Source organism: Peromyscus eremicus, chromosome 2 (assembly GCF_949786415.1).
Source record: "Peromyscus eremicus chromosome 2, PerEre_H2_v1, whole genome shotgun sequence".
Classification (NCBI taxonomy): Eukaryota; Metazoa; Chordata; class Mammalia; order Rodentia; family Cricetidae; genus Peromyscus; species Peromyscus eremicus.
Genome location: NC_081417.1, coordinates 106852600 through 106875141, shown reverse-complemented (window position 1 = coordinate 106875141; position 22542 = coordinate 106852600).

The following is a 22542-nucleotide window of genomic DNA, read 5'->3' as shown; positions in this document are numbered from 1 at the left end:
AAACTGAAGTTGAATTTAGCTGGTACAGATGAAGATGCCTCACACTGGTGACTGGTGTGAGCCTGAATGTTGTTCTTAAGGTTTTCTGGTGATACTAAACATGCATACGAGGATTCAGAAAACATGTTTCTGTAAAGGGCTCTGTAGCCAAGATTAAGAATTGTTAAATAAGGCTGTCATGCCCACAGCTATTCTATCCTGCTATAGTAACATAAAGCTAACCAGGAACAGTGCATTGAGAAGTAGAAATGGCCTTTTCCAGAACAGCTTATTTACAAAAGCAGTCACTGGACTGAATTTGGTTGAGTAGCTACTGCTAGTCAAAGCCCTGTCTGATCATCCCATTAAAAACACAGGAAGTAGTTTCATTCCTCCACCAACTGCCAATCCTAACAAAGATTGGAGAATTAGACATCTCCAGTTGGAGTTCAGAAAACAATGGAGCTGAGCAAAGTATCAGTCCTGGAGAATTTACATTAACTGCAGGGAATCAAAAGATGGAACTTTGCTTTGCTTTTGTGGATTCACAGAGTGCACTCTAGGGGTCAGCAGCCTCTGTATTCTCATCTGGAGGACTCCACCCTGGCAGTTCGAGGTTGCACTGCATATATCCCAGGTGGGTGAGCCACACAAACTCTAGGCTTGGCTGTCAGAAGGAGCTTAAGAAGATAAAAATCTGTCTAGCATCTGCATTGTCCCATATTTGCCATCCAAATCAGTTTGGCCCTTCCCAATTCTCTGTTCTTTTCTGAAGTCACTGGACCTTTACTGCCTGCATCAACAAGGCTCACTTGTCCTCTGGCTTCTGATCAGATTGGAGAAAGGAAAGTATTAGACCAGTGGATAGGTAAGTTAGATGTCATGGAATTCCTGCCATGTTCAAGCTTTGGTACAAGTTCAGGAAGGGGCTGTGTTCAACCACAACTAAAATATCATAGCTCAGCCAGAGTTCTTTTGGACCCCTTTACAGTCAGTCACCAGGCATCTTTCTTTAGTGTCCAACCCCATAGTTCTTTAATGCAGTGGATCCTACTGCTTCCAGAAAGCTTGACTATCCTCTATCTAGAAATAATAAATACAACAGTATCCTATGCGGTTATCTATTGTGTCCCCCAATATATTCTGTGCCCTAATAAACTTATCTGAGGATCAGAGACAGCCAACCACTAGATTAGACATAGAGGACAGACAGTGTTTGCACACTTGCTTAATCCTGTCACTCAGGAGGCAAAGATCCATCTGGATCTCTATGAATTCAAGGCCACACTGGAAACAGAGCCAGGCAGTGGTGGCACACACCTTTAATCCCAGCACTTGAGATCTCATGTCTTTGCTTTGGAAAAACACATGCCTTTAATCCCAGGAGGTGATGGCAGGAAGCAGAGAGATATATAAGGTGTGAGGACCAGAAACTAGAGGCTTTTTAGCAGCAGTTCAACTGAAACCCTCAGGGGTAAGAACTCAGAGGCTTTCAGTCTGAGGATTTGTGGAAATGGGAGGATGAGGGGTTGGTAAGGTGAGCTTAGCTGTGGCTTGTCCTATTCCTTTGATCTCTTAGCTATCATGCCAATATCTGGCTCCAGTTTTATTTTTTTATTAATAAGACCATTTAGCGATTCGTGTTACAATCCTAGGTCTTAAAGACTGTCTAACAGTAATTTTTGAACACTTTATTAAGCATAAAAAGATATCAGAGTCAAGGTAATACAAGATGAACCAGACACAGAGGAACAGTAGACAAAGGAGAAAATTGAAAACCCAGGTCCTGGAATCAACAGGAATAGAAAATAACAAATCCATTCACATTGCATATGTGGAGATTTAAGCTCAGAACTGTTACACATGTGATAGAAAAGAAAATGATGTATGTCTGGCAAAGTTAAACAAACATCAATTATTGAAAAAAAAAAGCAAATTCATTGAGAGATTTGAGACAGAGAGAGTTTAAGCAGATAAAATGATGGCATATGTATTGGGAACAGTGATAGAGTGTGGGTTTCTAAGATCTAAGACTTTACTGAAGAGTGGTTCAGGTAAAGATAAGTATTAATCTGTTAAAAATTAAGAATACTTGTTATTACTTTTAGGGTAACACAATAGGAAAGGTAACTTCCTAGTTTATAAAAATATGTGTTTATATACATACCAACACAGAGGATAAGGGGAACTGAACAAAGGAAAATAAACTGCTACTAATAGAAGACTATAATCAATTTAAATAAAAATATTTTAGTAATTACATTAAACAAATTATCTACATGCTTTAGTTAAAAGCAGTGTTTGTTCTATTGAGTTTTTAAAAAAGATAACTAGCTATGAACCCTTTAAATCTATACACTTGAAACAGGAGTTTACAAAAATCTTTTATTTTTTAGCTTGAATATTTAATGTTCCATAAGATCATGTTTTAAATAGCTAGTCCCCTGATAGAGTGTCCCAGATAGTGATAATGTTAGGAAAGCTATAGAAAATGTAGGAGGCGTATCCCAGATGTGAGACGTAGATTTTCAGTAGCTGGCTCTCATGGGTGCATTATGCTTTTCATGCATGATCATCTTTCTGTCTTCTGGAATCTGGACATTTCCCTTCCAACACATGCTCTCATGCTTGTCACTCATATCCCTACTCCCTCCCACTTCCCAAGACCTTTCAGGTATTGACTGAATGAACTCTTAAAACCATAAAACAAAATAAACCTTTTGTCTCTGAAATTATTTCTGTCAAGTATTTTGATCACAGAGATGAAAAGCTCAGGAACTTACATGAGAAAATCTGAGTTGTAAAACCCAGAATCAGGAAAAAAAACATAAAAAATATTAAATCTCCCACATTAAATTAGCACAAAGCTATTGTAAGTACAAGTGTATAAAAGAATATGAAAAGTCATCCTTTCCAATGGACTTACCCTTTAAAAAGAAGAATACCCAATGTCTCAGTATAGTTCACAATGAATGCTAGCTTCTGAGAAGGAAAATTATTTTAAAATATATTAAATTTTATTGAGAGCATCATTTTTAATCTTTTTTTTTTGGTTTTTTTGAGACAGGGTTTCTCTGTGTAACTTTGTGCTTTTCCTGGACCTCGCTTTGTAGACCAGGTTGGCCTCAAACTCACAGAGATTCGCCTGCCTCTGCCTCCCGAGTGCTGGGATTAAAGCCACTACCGCCCGGCTCATTTTTTAATCTTATGATTTCTTTGACATATATTTTACTTTCAATAAGTAAACTGCAATAAGGTAGTATATGCATGTATATGCAAAATAGAATGTCTTTACTTTTCACAATTGTTCTGTATGATCTCATTCTATACCCCATTGTTGAAATCTTGCTCCAATTCATAATTGCTCTCTTCCCTCAACATGACATTTATAAACATAAACATAATAGAATGTATACAAATTAAGTTTACTTGCCAAAATAGTTGATTTTTTTACTGTTCAAAGATACCTTATGTAACATGAATCTTAAAAGGTCTTATTAATAAAATCAAACTCGGGAATCAGGTATTGAGGTGAATGCTGAAAGATCAGAGAAACAGAACAAGCCACAGCTTACCTCACCTTTCCAATCCCTCAGCTGATCTTGTTTACTCAAACTGGAAGCCTCTGTGTCCTCATACAAATGGATCTCAACTAAATTGCTGCTAAAAGCCTAAAAGCTTAACAAATTCAGTTCCTGGTCCTCTTGCCTTATATATTTTTCTGCTTCCTGCCATCACTTCCTGAGATTAAAGGCATGTGTTACCATGGCTGGCTGTTTCCAGTGTGGCTTTGAATTCACAAAGATCAGGATGAATCTCTGCCTCTGGATTGCTAGGATTAAAGGTGTGTGTGCCACCATTTTCTGGCCTCTATGTCTGTCTAGTGGCTGTTCTGTTTGGTGACCCCAGATAAGTTTATTAGGGTGCACAATATATTGCGGGGGGGCACAATATCACTACAACCTTTGTTATTCCTTATTTTGATTTTACTTATAAATGGGTTTACATTGAACAAGTTATTTTGAAGTGAGATGATTTGTGTTTGTTTGTTGTTTGTTTGTTTATTTACTCATTTTGAGACAGGGTCTCACTATGTACCCTGGTTGGCCAGAACTCATCAGCTAGACAAAGTTGACCTTGAATTCATAAATACCCTCATACCTTGGTTTTCAGAGATAAGATATAATTTAAAATAATATCAATAAAACATTATATATAACATATATTATTTATATTTGAAAGCTTATTTTAACTAATGAAAAGATAAAAGAAATATCCAAGCACTGTATTCCTAACACATATTACTATATTTGAAATAAAAATCATATTATGCAAACATATTTTAGGTTTATACTAAATGCTAAGATCTATCAATTTCTTTTATCCCTTTATAAATATTGTACTAATTACCTTTAATTTGATATGCACAAACACAATACACAATATTTAACCAAAATTTTCTCAATAAAAATAATACTAGCTTAGGAATATGTAAACAAGGTTCAAGTGGGATTCAAAATAGAGTATAATTTTTAAAAAAGATTTTGAGATGTATGGGGGGAAACGCATGTGAATTTTTATTTTTTACAAATATTGTCTCTTTATCATCTTTCTTAGACCATTAAAATGAAAGTCTAAAGTAAAATGGCCCAGAAATGATACATGCATCTTAATGTTTCTATCTGTGTTCTTACCGGGGCTGGCTTGGAGGGCAGTGATTCTTCTCTAGGATGATAGTTTTTGCTCACTGTATCCATTTAAATTTTGATTTATTTTAAAATACAGTATTACTTATAAATGATAAACATTTCTTAATCACAGCAGCGAAAAATAATTTTCACACCTCCTCTGGTGACCACTCTCATTGCTATACACATTTTGCTGATCCTCAGTTGTGATGAAAGAAAAGTGAAGCCAAAAAAACTCTAATGTAGTTGCAGTAATATTAACCAAAGTTAGTATAAGGTAGAGAGAATTAAATAAAAATGGTTGATACATAAAGAAAAAATGTGTTATATGCACCAGAAATACATGTTGTCAAGCTCCAATGTTTACAATCAAACTGCACTAATGTAGTCAGTGTGCTAAGATACCAAAGATAGTAGTAGACAGATTGCCAGGAAAAAGAGAGCACAGAAAGTGACACACAGATCATGACACTTCACTATGACAAAGAAAACACTTCGAGAAATCATCCTATAGAACAGTCAGACACACACATGAAGAGAGATAAATTAATTCTCAATCTTGTACCTCACACAAAACTCTGTTCCAGGTGAATCATGCGTTATAATGTGAAAAACAGAAGCAGTACGAGCGGCAAGCTAACGTTCTGAAAAGATAACACAAAACGTCTCCACTACTTTCAGGTGTAAACAGATTTTTAAAACGTACTCTTCTAAAATGAACAATTTCTTTTTTGAAAAATTTTCATTGTGGGGGACATGGGCGAGGGTGGAGATACACACATTGAGAGGTTGGAAGCTAACTCCTGAGAGTCAATTGTCTCTTGACACTTTGGGGGAGTCTGGGGACCCAACTCAGATTGTCAGGGCTGAACACAAAGCACCTTTACCAGCTAAGTCATCTCATCAGCCCAAGAATTTCTTTTTTAAAAGATACCTGTCAGTTTGAAAATCAAACCAAAATGAGAAAATCAGGGCAAGACTGAAAACTAGCTATGCTGTATTAAAAATATATAAGGAACTCAACAAATGAGGAATTAACTGTGGAGGCCCACAAATGTTTCCTAGTGAGATCTGAGCTTGCTTTATAGCTGCATTAGAGGATTACTTGACCATGTGCATGGTTACTAGGTGATTGAAAGGGTCTACACTTGGCTGAACTAGGGGTAGGTCTTTTACTCCACCCCTTGGCATTCTTATAAACAGCCCTTTAGAAAAGACAGAAAGGGCCGGTGGACAATGATCCAGGTCCTCCCAAGTCTATCCTGTCTTTCTGTTTCTCTCCTCTCTATCCTCCTATCTAATATCTCTTATCCCTCTCTCCTCAAGAGTACCCTGTCGTAAAATGTGGAAGCTGATCGCCCAGCTGGGCTCCCACAATTAATAAAAAACAAAAAAAAAAACAAAAAAAAAAAACAGGCAAAGAAAGAAAAGGCATGCTTATAGAGGCATGCCATAAAAAGCTAAAATAAAATCTAATAAAAAAGGCTTGGTGATACTAATTTAAGATTACCATCCCAGTACACCCTTGCTAGACTTTAACACCCTAAAAATCTTACTGTTTCTACTACCAGGGATTTTTATGTGTTGTTGGTTTTGAGTGAAATAGCATGACTCTGGAACATGTTTGTTACTAATTTGCTACACTTGAGGATGGCCTTTGTTGTACAGCAAATGGTCCTCAGTGTAGACTCATGGCATCAGCACCCTTGAAACAATATTAGAATGAAGAGACATGACAGTCCTCTGGATCCTCTAGATTTCAGACGCAGCACTTGCATTTTAACATGTTCTCCATGAGTCTTCCACTTGCTAAGGTTTAACAAACACAGGCACTCACACAGGGAGAAGGTCAATTGCACATATCAGAAGCCTGTGTTATTATCCATGCACAACATCATTAACAATAGAAAAAAATGGAAATGATCAAATCAACATACCTTTACTTATTACTGATAATTAACAAACAAATATATTGTTTTTATTAAATAGAAAAAATAATTCAAAACTAAAAGTGAGTAGATCTCAACCAGAGACAGCAAAAATAATTCTTTAAATTAAAATAAGTTATGTTTAGAAAACTGAGTTCTCATATGAAGAAGCAAAAGAGAGAAGGGAGAGTTTTTAAATGGGGATAATTGGTCTAAATTGGCTGGTGATATGTGACAGAACTGAAGATGTCCTGTGATCACTGTGTCCTAACATGCACCCTTGAGAAATCTTTCCTATTGAATATAAATAAGATCAGTGATTTTCTTTCAAAGACTAGGTGGAATAAGCATGGGAATTTGCCCAGTTATATGAATATGACTATGGAGCACTTTTTACCAGGAAGATCACTATAATATCAGTAAGGTACCACATCTTTCAAAATTATTAAAACAAAGGATTTTTAATGTTTCTGCCACAAAAATGTTTATCCTGGTATAAGATTTATTTTTGATTATGTATATGAGTGGGATGATACATTGTGTACCCCAATAAAGCTTGCCTGGAGATCAGAGGACAAAGTCAGCCACTATATTAAACATAGAGGTCAGGCAGTGGTAGCACATGCCTTTAATCCTAGCATTCAGGAGGCAGAGATCCATTTGTATCAATCTCTGTGAGTTCAAGGCCACACTGGGAACAGAGCCAGGCATAGTGGCACATGCCTTTATGCCCAGCACTAGGAAGGAAGGAAGATGGCAGGGCACAGAAAGGTATGTAACACATGAGTAAACAGGAAGTCTCTCTCTTAATGCTGAAGATTTCATAGAGGTAAGAACACAGCTGGATTGTTCTGTTTCCCTGATCTTTCAGCTTTCATCCCAATATTTGGCTCTGGATTTTTTTATTAATAAGACCATTTAGTAATTTGTGTTACATCTGGTTACCCAACATTTGTGACACGAATTCACTAAAAAGCCACTTGCCCAAGCTGCACACAGCCAGAGTCTCCACCCCATGTGAGCCAAAGTCTCTTTGACTTCTTCTCCCCTCATGGGTTGTGGCTCACTCTGGATCCCCATCGCAGACTGCTACCACACTAGGTAGCTGCCTTGAAACTTGCTTGTGCTTCTACTGCTCTATGCAGAAGCAGTCAGTCTCACATCTGGATCATCATTTTATGCAAATTTAGTGAGTCAATTAAGATTTCTTTAAGGGAGGAATTAGGTAAAAGAGAATTTTTTCCCACATTAAAAAATGTGAAGCATTTTTACAATGTAGGAAATTTGGTCTCTGTTTGATAACACATTAGGCAGTCTGAAAATGGAACAATTAAATGAGAGGATGAATAATGTTGATGAGATTTACATAACATCAATTATAAGTATTATTTATTTGATTATTTTTGTTTTATCATTAAAAAGTTGGTTAATATGATTGGCAAGATAAAAGATTTAGAAAAACTTGTTAAAACAGATCAAAGAGATATTCAGACCCAGACAGAAGAATTTAAAGGTGACCCAATCTCAGCATTGCATTATATGGTTACAGAGAAACAGCCTAACGCTTTCAAACAGTGAACCTTTATCTATCCAGTAACTATACAGGAATTGCTAAATGCTCAAGGATGTGTATGAGCTGATTGGATTCCTGTGCAAATGTTAGATTTGAGGAGATTCAAGGAAGCTACAATATTATATGGTATATATTCTCCATTTGTAAAGCAGATGTTAAACTCATGGCCAACTTGTAATAGAATTATCACTCAAGACTGGAAAGATTTGGCTATAGCTCTCCTAGAAGCTGGTCCACAGTTACAATGGAGGACCTGGTGGAAAGATGAGGCTAAGACCATTGAACAATGATTCTGGGCTAGAGGTATGGAAATTTCCCAAGATCAACTTCTTGGAGAAGGTGATTATGATGATATACAAAGACAATCTTTATATGATTACCACACCCTAATTTTATGCTGAATGGCAGCCTTGAATGCTTGGGACAGAAATGAAGAAGTAGGAAAGAAAATTGAATCATTTACAACAGTTATACAGGGCCCCAAAGAAACCTTCACAGATTTATTGCAAAGGCTATCTTCAGCAGTAAATAGAATGACACCAAATTCAGAAGCTAAACAGATAATAATTGAATCTCTGGCTTTTGAAAATGGTAATTCACAATACAAAGGGGTAATTAGGATGTTAAAAGCAAGATCAGCACCTTTGGAGGATTGGATCAGAGATACAAGTAATATTGAATCTCATAACCATGATGATACTTGGATAAGAGAGGTGATTTCCAGAGGTTTGAAGAAAAATAGTAATGTCAAGTGTTTCAAATGTGGTAAACAAGGTCACCTAAAAAGGGACTGTAAGCAGGGCATTTCTAGAAACAGTGTTTTTTCAAGGAATAATCCCAACAGAATGCCCCTCCCTTCTGGAATATGCAGAAGATGTGGCAAAGGCAGACACTGGACTAACAAATGGAGATCAACAAAGGACAGATAAGGTAATATTTTGCCTTTGCCATCAGGAAACTCCCCGAGGGGCCTCTCATAGGCCCCCCATGACAAATTCAGTTCAGTCCTTTCCTGCCATCATAGAAGAAACCCCTTCTCAGAACAATTAAAGAACCTTAATGCCTATTGTAAAAAAAAAAAAAAAAAAAAAAAAACCATACTGCTCTGGATGAAAGAACAGCTTTAGAAAATAAAACAAAAATGTAAGATTAGATTTGGAACCTCCCCAAAGTTAGGGTTGAGGAAGAATTTTTGTTTTTGTCTTTCAGGAGAATGAAGGCTAAGGAATCTGAAGAACAGTGGACAAATGACACATCTGGAGATAAAGGACAAAACATCCAGAAAAAAATGTCCCAAGAAAAAGAGTAAATTGGCCTATTGGTATATCACATACTAAGAGGAAAAAAAATTCATAAGTCTTTCTAAATGTTTGTTTCTGCTGTTCTACAGAGACACAAAACACAAATGGTCTTTATGTAGCCCCAATTCAATCAAACATTAAATCTGGCTTTGGAGTTGGAGCATGGCTCTCTCCTTCTCTAAACCCAAGCATGCTTGTTAAAAGAAAACACAATATTTCTGTTTCATGTCAGAAGAGCCACCTGATATGGGACAGAGGAAAAACCAAAATTAAGAGACTATTTTATTACCACTAATTTCACAATTCTTTGGTTTTATTTTGACTCTTTAAAACTTTTCTTAAGGCATGAATTTTATATGAAAATTTGTAAAATTTATACATATATTAAACTTTTGTCATGATATTAAGGTTCATATAGAACTAACTAGTCTTAGAAAAAAAAGCTTCATCTAGATTCCTGTGTATGATTTCAGATTTGAGTCTTTATCATTTTTCTGCAGGGAACCATGACCACACCTAACAGCTTCTCTGAAGTCTCCAAAAAGATGATGGGGCCCCACAACAAGGATTCCATGAGGGATGATAATATCACTAAGCTGAAAAACACCACCCAAAGATCAGCTTTGGACAACAAACTTCTCAGGACAATTTGGAGATGGCTAGCTGAGATGATTGAGCCTCACAGACTACTAAAGCAAGGACTTGAGACAAACCCTGCATTTTCCCCATTATGCAGAGATTAGACAATAAATGATACAGCTACCTCTCCCAGGATTTGAAAATTAACACAAAATTTTTCTTTTCATGATCCCCTAAAGATACCTTCACCCCTAGACAGCAGGAAGTAATTTTAAGAAGACGACCACACCCACATTCCCAAGAGGTGTGATGGGTGGTTTTTGGTTGTTCAATGGGTTATGGATAATTGTTATTGTTTAGGGTGTTTGATTACAAAGGAGATTAGATTCAGATTTCTTATTTTGGAAAAAAAAAAGAGGATATAGATAAGAGGTAGATTATTGAATCTACTCTGAAAAGAAAAAAGGGGAGGATATAGATATGATAAAATGAAAAGGTAGATTATTCGCCATCCTGTCACCAAAGTAGGTCAGTTCGGGCTGTCTCTCGACCATTGCCAGTAGTCTATTGTGGAGGTATCTTTGTGGATTTCTGTGGACCTCTCTAGCACTTTGCTTCTTCTTATTCTCATGTGGTCTTCACTTATCATGGTCTCTTATTCCTTGTTCTACCTCTCTGTTCTTGATCCAGCTGGGATCTCCTGCTCCCCTAAGCTCTCTTTCCCTCGACCCTTGCCCTTCATTACCCCCACTCACGTCCAGGTTGTTTATGTAGATCTCATCTATTTCTCTGTCATTGGGTGATCCCTGTGTCTTTCTTAGGGTCTTGTTTTCTAGGTAGCTTCCCTAAAGTTGTGAGTAGCAGTCTAGTCATCTTTGTTTTACATCTAGTATCCTCCTATGAGTGAGTACATACCATGTTTGTCTTTCTGAGTCTGGGTTACCTCACTCAAGATGATTTTTTCTAGATCCACCCATTTGCCTGTAAACCTCATGATGTCATTGTTTTTCTCTGCTGAGTAGTACTCCACTGTGTATATGTACCACATTTTATTAATCCATTCTTCAGTTGAAGGGCATCTAGATTGTTTCCATGTTCTGGCTATTACAAACAACGCTTCTTTTTTATTATTTTATTTTATAATTTAATTTAATTTTACATATCAGCCACAGATTCCCTTGTTCTCCCCCCTCACGCCCCCCTGCCTACCCTCCAGTCCAGCTCCCATTCCCATCTCCTCCAGGGCAAAGACTCACCTGGGGATTGAGTTCAACCTGGTAGATTCAGTCCAGGCAGGTCCAGTCCCCTCCTCCCAGGCTGAGCAAAGTGTCCCTGTATAAGCCCCAGGTTCCAAACAGCCAGCTCATGCACTGAGCACAGGTCCCGGTCCCACTGCCTGGATGCCTCCCAAACAGATCAAACTAATCAACTGTCTCACTTATCCAGAGGGCCTGATCCAGTTGGGGGCTCCTCATCTATTGGTTCATAGTTCATGTGTTTCCATTCGTTTGGCTATTTGTCCCTGTGCTTTTTCCAATCTTGGTCTCAACAATTCTCGCTCATACAAACCCTCCTCTTTCTCGCCAATTGGACTCCTGGAGCTCCACCTGGGGCCTGGCCCTGGATCTCTGCATCCGGTTCCCTCAGTCATTGGATGAGGTTTCTAGCATGACAAAGTCAGCCACTATATTAAACATAGAGGTTAGGCAGTGGTAGCACATGCCTTTAATCCTAGCATTCAGGAGGCAGAGATCCATCTGGATCTCTGTGAGTTCAAGGCCACACTGGGAACAGAGCCAGGTATGGTGGCACATACCTTTAACCCCAGCACTAGGAAGGAAAGAAGATGGTAGGACATAGAAAGGTATATAAGGTGTGAGTATACAGGAAGTCTCTGTCTTGTGGCTGAGAATTTCGTAGAGGTAAGAATGTGGCTGGCTTGTTCTGTTTCTCTGATCTTTCAGCTTTCACCCCAATATCTGGCTCTAGATTTTTTTTATTAATAAAACTGTTTAGTCATTCATGTTACATATGTGTGCATCTACATCCATGAGTACAGTGTCCTTGTAGGTCAGAACATATTGATTCTCCTGGAGCTGGAGTTACAGGTAGTTGTAAAGCATCCTCTGTGGGTTCTGGGAAGTGAACTTGGGTTCTCTTCAAAAGTAGCACATGCTCTTACCTGCTGAGCCATTTTCCCAGCCATATCCAGAGTTTAAAACTTACAGAATAGTCATTCATCCAAATATAGCATCCAATGAATATGTGGATTTTATGCCTACTAAGCAGTTGACTTTTAAAGCATGTTTTGAAAGTGCTAGTCTTATAGTAGTCTCCTCTCTCTCCCTTGCTGCTTCTTGGGGCTCCATAAAGTAAAGATTCCAGCTTCCTTACAGAAAGAAGGAAATGACAGAACAAATTCTTCCTACAGTCCAAGTAAGCTTTGGAGCCAACTTTGAAGGATTGGGATTCATATGAGACCACAACCTTAGCACACATGTTTACCACAGTCCTGAAGAGAACATAGCTAAACTATTCCTAAATGGTTCAGACCCACAAGAACCAGGAGGTAATAAATATATGCTATTTAAATCCCTAAGTCTGTTGTGACTTGTATGCAATAGAGTACTAAGATAGGATGTATCCTAATGTGGACTCCATAGAATCAAAACCTGAAATGAGTTCTTCAAGAGATTCATTTTATAAAAGTACTATTAAAGGAAGAAGAAAGAGGTAAGAAAAAGAATCCTTCAAGAATCAGCTATGGAATATCTTAGTCTGTTCCCAATGTAAAGCACTGGAGCATCAATGGTCCTCTACTGCCAGTGAGGGAAATGACCTTTTGTGCCATAGTCAACAAGAAAGCTACAGGGATAGGGGAGGCATGGCCTCCTGGGATTTGACAAGAGCAATGCTCTACTTCAATGGACACCTGTGGGCTGTACCCTCTAAGACTTACAACACTGGATAAAGGAGATGTGGGAGACAAGGTAGAGAGTAAATGGCATCCATCAGTGCAGCTGACACAGACTTTAAAGGAAAGTTTAGGGCAGCATAAAAATCAGCAGAGGTGCAATGAACGATGCAGAGATTTTCTGGGGTGTGGAAATGCTCTGATTTTTTAAGCTATGTGGTAGTGACACAATGCAATTTTTCATACCAGTACCATTTTATGCATTTCTCTGTGTCCATGGAAATTCAAAAGAAAATAAACATTTTTAAATTCTCCCAGGCAGAATTGAATCTCTAAGCTGAGACAAATGTAGAGAGTTCCTGAAGGTTTCATTTACCTCTCTTACACTGTGTGACAATTCATTGCACTGTGGTATATCTAATACATTTTAATATTACCATCATTTCTAGTATATTCTGATTCTTCTCAGAGGAAGACCTGAGAAAAAATCCTACACAACCAGGTAAACAAAGTTAAAGCCACATTCCTGTGGGTTGAGATGGGAAGATTGCTTTGGGAGCGAAAAGGAAAGAAAATGCACTAAATATAAATATGCTAATTTAGGAAAAGAAAAAATATTGCTTGTGAACATGTACAAAAGAATGAAATCACTACCATTCCTCAAGGAGCTTTTCTGATGAAGGTGATTCTTTAACATTCTAATAATTCTAATTCCCTAATAAAAGAGAAGAAAACATAGAAATAAAGACATTTCTAGGAGGTAGGTTTTCACCAGGTAAAATTTAAATCACGAATTCCAGTCTTCAAATTAAAAATGAAGAACATCAGGCAGAATTTGGCAATCCACTAAGGTTATTTTTGGTTGAGATTGGTAATAATTTTTTCTAGTGTTGACTTTTCAGCTAAACTTGGGATCTGAGGACCTGAAAGATTGGGGCAGACTACAGTCTAATGATGTAGACAACCTTACTTCAGTTTCAGTGCACTTTTATACTTTACTAGAATGTAACAAAAAAGGTAATGATCTAAGGAAGGTTGCTTGAGTTCAGAAAAACATGATCAGAAAAATATGTAAATAAATGTCCATAAGCACATACTAAATACTAACAGGGCAGCCATTTCCCAGAACTTTCTTAGGACAGAACAATTGAAATACAATTGTCTGACATATACTATAGATTATATCTGGGAAAGCATGAAAGCAAGGTGGAAGACCATATCCAGATTTAGGGTACACTTACAGGATTGGGTTCAAAAGGCATGTTTTGACATCCAACAAGAATTAGCATGTCTTATGAGTTTAATGTAAATGTTTAACACAGGAGGCATGGAATCATGTCCAAAAACAATCCAGGGAACAAAATGCACGTGAGGTAAAAGACCCTCTGCCTTTTTTCCTGGAACCTCTCTCAGAGTTCCCCCAAGGTATTGTTCACCATGCATCATTCTTTTGACTGTGTTTATATACTCTAGTTTCTCATAATTCTTGAATAACATGATGAAGCCCATCAGACAGATTCAAATGTGACTATCAGCCATGTTCCACACACTCCATGAAAGATTAGAAACAGGACCATAAATACTGGCAGATAAGTATCTCAATGACTTTCCAAGACCTATCCTTTTGTAAATATAGATAGAAAAAAGTTGAAAGGGTGAAAGTTTAAGAACAGCTAAAGAAATGAGTATGTTAGAAAGTTTCAACATGGTCAAAACTAATTAATGAGGTTTGACTCTCATTTTCCAACTAAATTGTCAAGACAGGATAGGAAGGTTAAGTGCATGAGGACAAAAAGGTTTTCAGATTAAAGAAGTTATATGCAATATCTGAGGAAGGAAATGTCTAAATTTAGAGCTTTGGAATAGGCAGCTATGATGACATCAACAGGTCCCTCTGTGGGGTCTCAGTTTCCTATTTTGGAGCTTGAGGGACATGAACTGGTTGAACCCCTTTTTAAGGACACTATCAAATAAGATTGTATGCACATACACATTTGTAAGACATTCTATTATTAAAAATATCAAATGTATTTTTGTAGACTTCTTAAACTAACTTTTGGTTTAATAATCTGGAAAAGAGAGATTTTTTCAAAGTCTTTGCAAGTCATATTTCCTAATATTTTAAATACAGTTAATTTTAAAGAGTGATATTATGGAGAAAGCCCAAATGTACTGACCCTATTACTGAAAGCAAGCAGGAAATATTTTCATTTGGAAATGTTTTTGACATTATCCCAAGCCACAAGTCAGGCTTAACATTATGAAAAAACGACAACTCCCCAGGTAAAACCTTTCCTTCTTCACTAAGTGGATCATGAATCAGTGTTAGCCCATGCAGTTCCACCCCATTGAGTCCAGAACATCCAGCAGCTTCCAGATTCGCCAAACCATCGAGCACAGCAGACAATTCCCTTTAAGCTGATTCAAGTGCTGAAGAGCAGTGGGCTAGAACTTTCCCCAAAAATCTGGAGCTCAATGATGTGCAGACATTATTCTTCTTCAGAAAAATAACTCAGGCTCTAAATTGCTTCTACAAGTCATTAAGACAGATTTCAAATTTGAGTAACTTTTTATTATTTGCTGTTGTTTTATTTCTACTTGATTCTAATATATATGTTGAAATAATAATTGGAACATTTGTTTCTCATCCTTCTAAACACTTTCAACCATATATTTGAAAATAATTTGTTTTATGTGAACAAGATGGCAAAGGTTAAAAAGCAATAATGAGTGGGTTCAATCAGAAAAGTATATCAAAGATGTAATGCTGAGAAATCACCAACTATCCAGTTACTACCCTAGGACATGCTGTAATTACAGAGTGGAAGGACCAGAGAAGGGAAAGGGAGAAAGGGCACAAAAGAGGCTGGCAGGAAATGGGGTGTCAGGGAAAGGGAGGGGAGAGGGAGGAGGGAGAAAGAGAAAGAGATATGTATTGAAAATAGGGGATTTAATAGAATTTAAATAATAAAGATATAGTAATTTAGAATGACTATAGCAGAATATTATGCAAGGTGATGGAAGGATCATCACTAGGAGCAAACTGGAAGAAATACCACTGTAAAAACACAGTTCCTGGACAGCTAAAGAAAAAAAAATACTAGGGGACACAAATCAGGCTAAGGTGGACCGGCTTTCAACTTTGCTCATTATCATGACCGACAATCATCAATATTTCCTTCTGTAATGGATATACAAACACTGTCATTTTAATTCTATAGCAATTCTTAGATTATATGAGACAAAAATTCTTGAAATACATTAGATAGGAATCCCAGCAGAGATTCAATTGACTCATGACAGAGTCATGACCCCACAAATGCCTATTTGAGCTTAAGGACATTGCAGTATTGGAGTTTAGGAGGTACACAGTGCTTGAGACTGCCCTATGAAAAGACTTATTTCATCTCCAAATGCCATGGTTAAACATAAGTTATATGCCACAAAGTTGCATGTTTTCATACTTTATTTTATATTTTTCACAGTTATCTGGAAGGGTAACTTAGTTAACAATGCACAAAATGCATAATTTGTGTACTTAAAGATGACATTGACATTAGCAATAAATATAAGTATCCAGTCAGTTTTGAAGAAGATCTACTCAATATTTTAGTTTCTTTGAATGCCAATGATATTAGTATAAGTAAAGTCATAGGTACTGACTATACTTTAATACTCGAAGTTGATAATTTCTTGGTAAGATCTTGGGAAAATATAGAAAGAAAATGAACAATATCTGGTCTTATCTCTGAAGAAGTCTTTTATTACAAATCACCGAATTATCCAATATAGGGTTATTTTACCATTATACTGTAAGTAAAAACACTCATGAAGTTTAAGAAATTCTTGTGGTCCCTATTAAAAAAATCACCACGAAAACAGTTGGTTGAGTAAACATTTGCTCATGTCTCCCCAGGAATAGTATCACGTAAAGTAAGTTTTGTCATATCCTGGGAATCTTTACTTCCTGACCTGACATTAGAAACCATGAATGGAACAAAACCATAGAAGTGTATTAATACAGTACTTACAAAAATGTGGCTGGTTAGATTTAGTGTCTATTCTCCTGTCTGAGAACATGGAGCTAAGCCTCCATGAATCCTTAATTCTTGTATGTGAGATGCCTAAAGAAGTAGCAGCATGTGGCACCAGTTCTGCCGCCAGCTTGAGAAGTAGTTTGGCCTCTTGTACCGTGGACTCTGTGGCCTCCAGGTGCCAGCACAGATGAATACAGTGAAACACTTTCTCAGGAGGCTCTCTTCCAAGTGGAATACCTACATATCTTTCTTCTTTTATCACTCCTTTTGAAAGCACTGTCCTTGTACATTATTTGAAATAGTTTTGCATTTGATATCCTGGAAGCTTTGACAACAGGGGTGTCATACTCCAGACACCTTTCCTAGTGTCCCAGTACAACTTCTTTTTAGGTGCACTAATCCCTTTAACAACTACCTCTGCTTTGTCCATACTTGTTTTGCATTTCAGATGAACTCACAATCTCAAACTACACATTTTACATCTTCCTCTGCTATTTGCACTCAGTTCTCACAGTCAATCTGGCTAGAAGCAGTGAGCAATGATCATGACACAGCCTAAATAGACCACTCGAAATACATTAGTCTGTTACTTTAAGATTCAGCCTTATCTAATTTTTCAGGACATGGCAAAGCAGACAGGTTCTTTGCCATTATGTAGCATGAATGACTTCTGTTCCCAATAGAGTGCTTGTTACCACCTAGAACCTTATGAGAAGTTTTTACTGTCTATGGTTGTATCAGCATTCTGTTCTTCTATGTTCCACCATGATTACCCATTAAGCAGAGCTTTCAATATTTTAGGAATGTCTAACCCACATCTCTAAACTTCCAAATTATACCTACAAACCAGTTCTTAAGATACGTATGCTCAGGTTTAATCACATCAGTGACTCCATATTTAAAGTACCACTTTTCTGTATTAGTCACTTTTTGCAGGGATGTGACAGAGTAACTGACTGAGAAGTGTAAAGGAAGAAAGGTTTAGTTTGCTCACAGTTTCAGAGGGTCTCAGTCTATCATTTCAGAAAAGCATAGAAGTTTCTATTGTACATGGTTCCAAGAGCATAAAGCAGCAGCTGTTCCCACTATGAATAACAAGGAATCAAAGAGAGTTATTCAGGAGCCCTAGGCTGGGTACAACCCACAAAGATGTACCCTTAGTGGACTGCTTCCATCACCTGGGCCCCACCCCTGAAAGTCACTGAGGCCTCCCAAAATAACACGCATCCTGGGAACAGGTACTAGAAACATGATCCAAAATCTAATATCATCTAAATCCATAAAATATTTACTTATACCAATAAGAGTCATTAACTTATGTTCATTACTATCACTCATAAGAAGTATTTAATTAAAAAGCAATGCATTTTAATAATGCATTAAAATAAATGCAGTAGAAATATTTTATAAAGGGGGGGGCTGATAAGATGGCTTAGTGGTTCAACTAGCCTGACCCAAATATGACAACCTGAGTTCAATACCTGGGACCCACATGGTAGAGAGGGGCAACTGACATCTGCAAGTTGTCCTGTCCTGTGTCATAGAATGAGCCTGAATATAGGCACATTAGATAGATGATAAATAGATAGATAGATAGATAGATAGATAGATAGATAGATAGATAGACTGATAGATAGATAAATACATAGATACATACATAGATCAATAGATAGATACAGAGAGGGGGAGAATATTAGAAATGTTTTCCTTGTGTCGTGTAATAAGGAACCATAAAATGCTCTTGATGAAGTGGTAAAGATTACAAACAATGTTGCATTTGCAAATATATCCAGAAAATCTGAAATAAAGGCTATATTTTGGGGGCATGGGAAGATGGCTCAGGAGTTAAGAGCATACACTGCCTTTGGAGAATACTCAAGTTCAGTTCCCAGCACCCACATCAGAAGCTCACAACTACCTGTAACTTCAGCTCCTGAAGGATCCAATGCCTCTGTCCTTTGGAGAGACCTGAACACATATGTATATACCCCCACCACACACACACACACACATACATACACACACACACAAACACACACACACAAAGTGCGAGCTCGCCCACGCACACACACATATTAATTAATTAAAAGTACATCTAAAAGTATTATGCCTTAGAATAAAAGCTGTATAAATTTTCTTCTTTGCTGGATACCTACCACTGTTGTGGGGATACTCTTATGCTACAAATAATCTGAATTCACTTCAAGCGTATAACTTGGGCATTTCAAATTTGTCTGACAATTTGCCATTTTTAAAATATAGCCTGGAAAGCAAGCTTATCATAAAATATTAATAAATAAGAATAACTCAGTAAAAGTAATAACTTCACCTGATAATCAGTATAAAAAATTAAATTAAATATTAACTTTTCTAAACTTTTGACTTTGTAGGGAAAGGTGGTTTCATAAACTAAATAAAACTGTAAACCAGTGCACTGGTAGATCTTTCAGGCAGCTGATGTAGGCCACAAGATTTGTAGCTGGCTGTTATTGGTCATTACTTTTCTCCTCCACTAACATGTACAGTACCTTCCACATCATGTCTAAGCGATCTATTTGGTTAATGAGTCATCAAGAAGTAACCCCTTCCTGGTACTAAGAATTTTACTTGGTGACATTGGATGTCTAGTTGGAACATTGCCTCTTCCATGGTGTGGTGACTTCCTTTAAATTCATTTAATAAACATACATATTTTAAGAAGCTCCTAAAGTAGTGGGTTTCCATATGGATTTTCAAAAGCCCTTTAGTGTTAGTTGCCCCTCCCCATTTTTCCTCTTTTATGCTGTCCTTTTACCCCTCTCCCCATTTAATCCCCCATTCTAGTTCCCCCATTATCTTTCTATAACACTATATTCTATTTTCTCTTCCTAGAGCAATGCTTTCCCACCTCAGCTTTTTATTAACTGCCTAACCATTATTATAACTGAAACATGAATCTGAAGCTTAAAAGCTAAAATCCAAGTATGAAAGAAAACACACACTGTTTGTCTTTATGGGTCTGTGTCATCTTACTCAGCACAAATGCTATGGAAGTAATCAACCACTGTTTTGACTGGATTTAAACCTCACTCCATGAGACAGAATCCACGAATGGCACTGTTAAAATAGCCAAGAATCTACGATTAAATATGTCATGTGCCCTAGTGGAAAACATACTACTCTTATTCTGCTAAAGAAACACAGCCATAAAATTATTCCTAACGACATATTGCTGTACACACAGATCAGTGCCTGGCTTATCCCTTACCAGAGAAGCATCTTATTGCCTTAGATGGTAATTAACACAGAGACCCACAACTGGACAATGTGCAGAGAGCAAAAGACTTAGAAGTATTCAACTCTAAGTGGTGGAATACTAAATGGTCTTTATCAAACCCGTCCTCTCAAGACTCAGGGATCAATTCTAAAGAGGAGGCAGAAAGATTGTTAAGAGCTAGAGGTAGTCCATGACTACAAGGAAACAGCATCTTTCAGACAACAGGCATCAGCATGACAGGCAACAGACATATGCACTCACAGAGACTCTGATGTCATGCACAATACCAGCACAGGTTCAAACCAGAAAAATATATCAGCGTGGAGGAAGAGAAGTGGACACAAAGTCCCACCCCTAACCAAAAAGCTTCCTGCAGTTGACACCTGCAAAGGGAAACTCACTCCACTAGAAGGACATTAAGAATATCAATCACCCTCCAGAGTACATCCAGTGCCCAGTGATGGTTGCTCAACACAAAACAGACTCCATGTTTTTTGTGTATTTGTTTTGGTTAAGCTTGGTATTTTTTCAATCTTATTGGATCTTGTGTTTATTTATTTAGATTTTCTTTCTTTTTTGGACTGAGTAAAAGGAAGAAATTGGGTGGGAAAGGAAGTAGAGAAGATTTGGGAGGAGTTGCTGGGGGGGGAGAGAATATTATCAAAATACCTTGCAGGAAAAATTTTAAGTTAATAATAAAAAAAGAAAATGCAAACTGGCCCATCATCAGTAGACAGCAATTCAGCAATATCTATAAACAGCTTTAAATATACATATTTTCTTAGATACAGCAATTGCTACCGTGCTGCCATCAGGTAGACTGGCATGTATGTGGCTGAAGACAGTCAAGGGTTCTATGGGAGCAATTTATTACCTCTAGGAAAGGCATTGCTTTACGGCTGGATAAAGATAATTGAATTAATATTCATTGTGTCTTCCTACGCTGGTTAAATGTGTTTTGTGTGTGTGAATTATTTAAAATAAATGATTATTGACTGTATAATTTAAAATGTCCATAATATGAAAAAGAAAGAAAAACACAGCATTTGAGGAAATTGTCACCATCCATTATTCCTTCTCTATCACTTAGTCTCTCTGCAACTATAATCAATTACAAATGAAATTACAAATGGTATATTGTAATACTATTACTCAGCAACATTGCTCAAAAGGCTTTTATTACTATAGTTCTATAGTAGAGCTTGAAATCAGAGATTGTGATGCCTCCAGAAGTTGCTTTATTGTAAAGGATTGTTTTAGTTATCCTAGGTTTTTTGTTTTTCCATATGAAGTTGAGAATTGTTCTTTAGAGGTCTGTGAAGAATTGTATTGGGATTTTGATGAGGATTGCATTGAATCTTCAGATTGCTTTTGGTAACATTGCCATTTTTATTATGTTGGTTCTACCTATCCATGAGCATGGGAGATCTGTCCATTTTCTGATAGCTTCTTCAGTTTCTGTCTTCAAGGACTTAAAGTTCTTGTCATACAGATCTTTTTCACTTGCTTAGTTAGAGTTACCCCACGGTATTTTATATTATTTGTGACTATTAAAAGGGGTGATGTTTCTCTGATTTCTTTCTCGGCCCATTTATTGTTTGTATATATGAGGGCTATTGATTATTTTGAGTTAATCTTGTGTCCTCCCACATTACTGAAGGTGTTTATCAGTTGTAGGAGATGGCAGATATATCCATGTCTACTGTCATGCACAAAACTCAACTCCAAGTGGATCAAAGACCTCAACATAAATCCAGCTACACTGAACCTGATATAAAAGAAAGTAGGAACTAGCCTAGAATGCATTAGTACAGGAGACCACTTCCGCAATATAACACCAGTATCACAGACATTGAGAGCAACAATTAATAAATGGGACCTCCTGAAAATGAGAAGCTTCTGTAAGGCAAAGGACACAGTAAATAAAACAAAAAAACAGCCTATAGAATAGGAAAAGATCTTCACCAATGCCACATCTGACAGTGGGCTTATCTCCAAAATACATAAAGAACTCAAGAAACCAGACATCAAAATATCAAACAATCCAATTAAAAAATGGGCTGCAGAGCTAAACAGAGAATTCTCAACATAAAAATCTCAAATGGCAGAAAGACATTTAAGGAATTGCTCAACATCCTTAGTCATCATGGAAATGCAAATCAAAAGGACTCTGAGATACCGTCTTACACCTGTCAGAATGGCTACGATCAAAAACACTGATAATAGCTTATGTTGGAGAGGATATGGAGCAAGGGGAACACTCCTCTACTGCTGGTTGGAGTGAAAA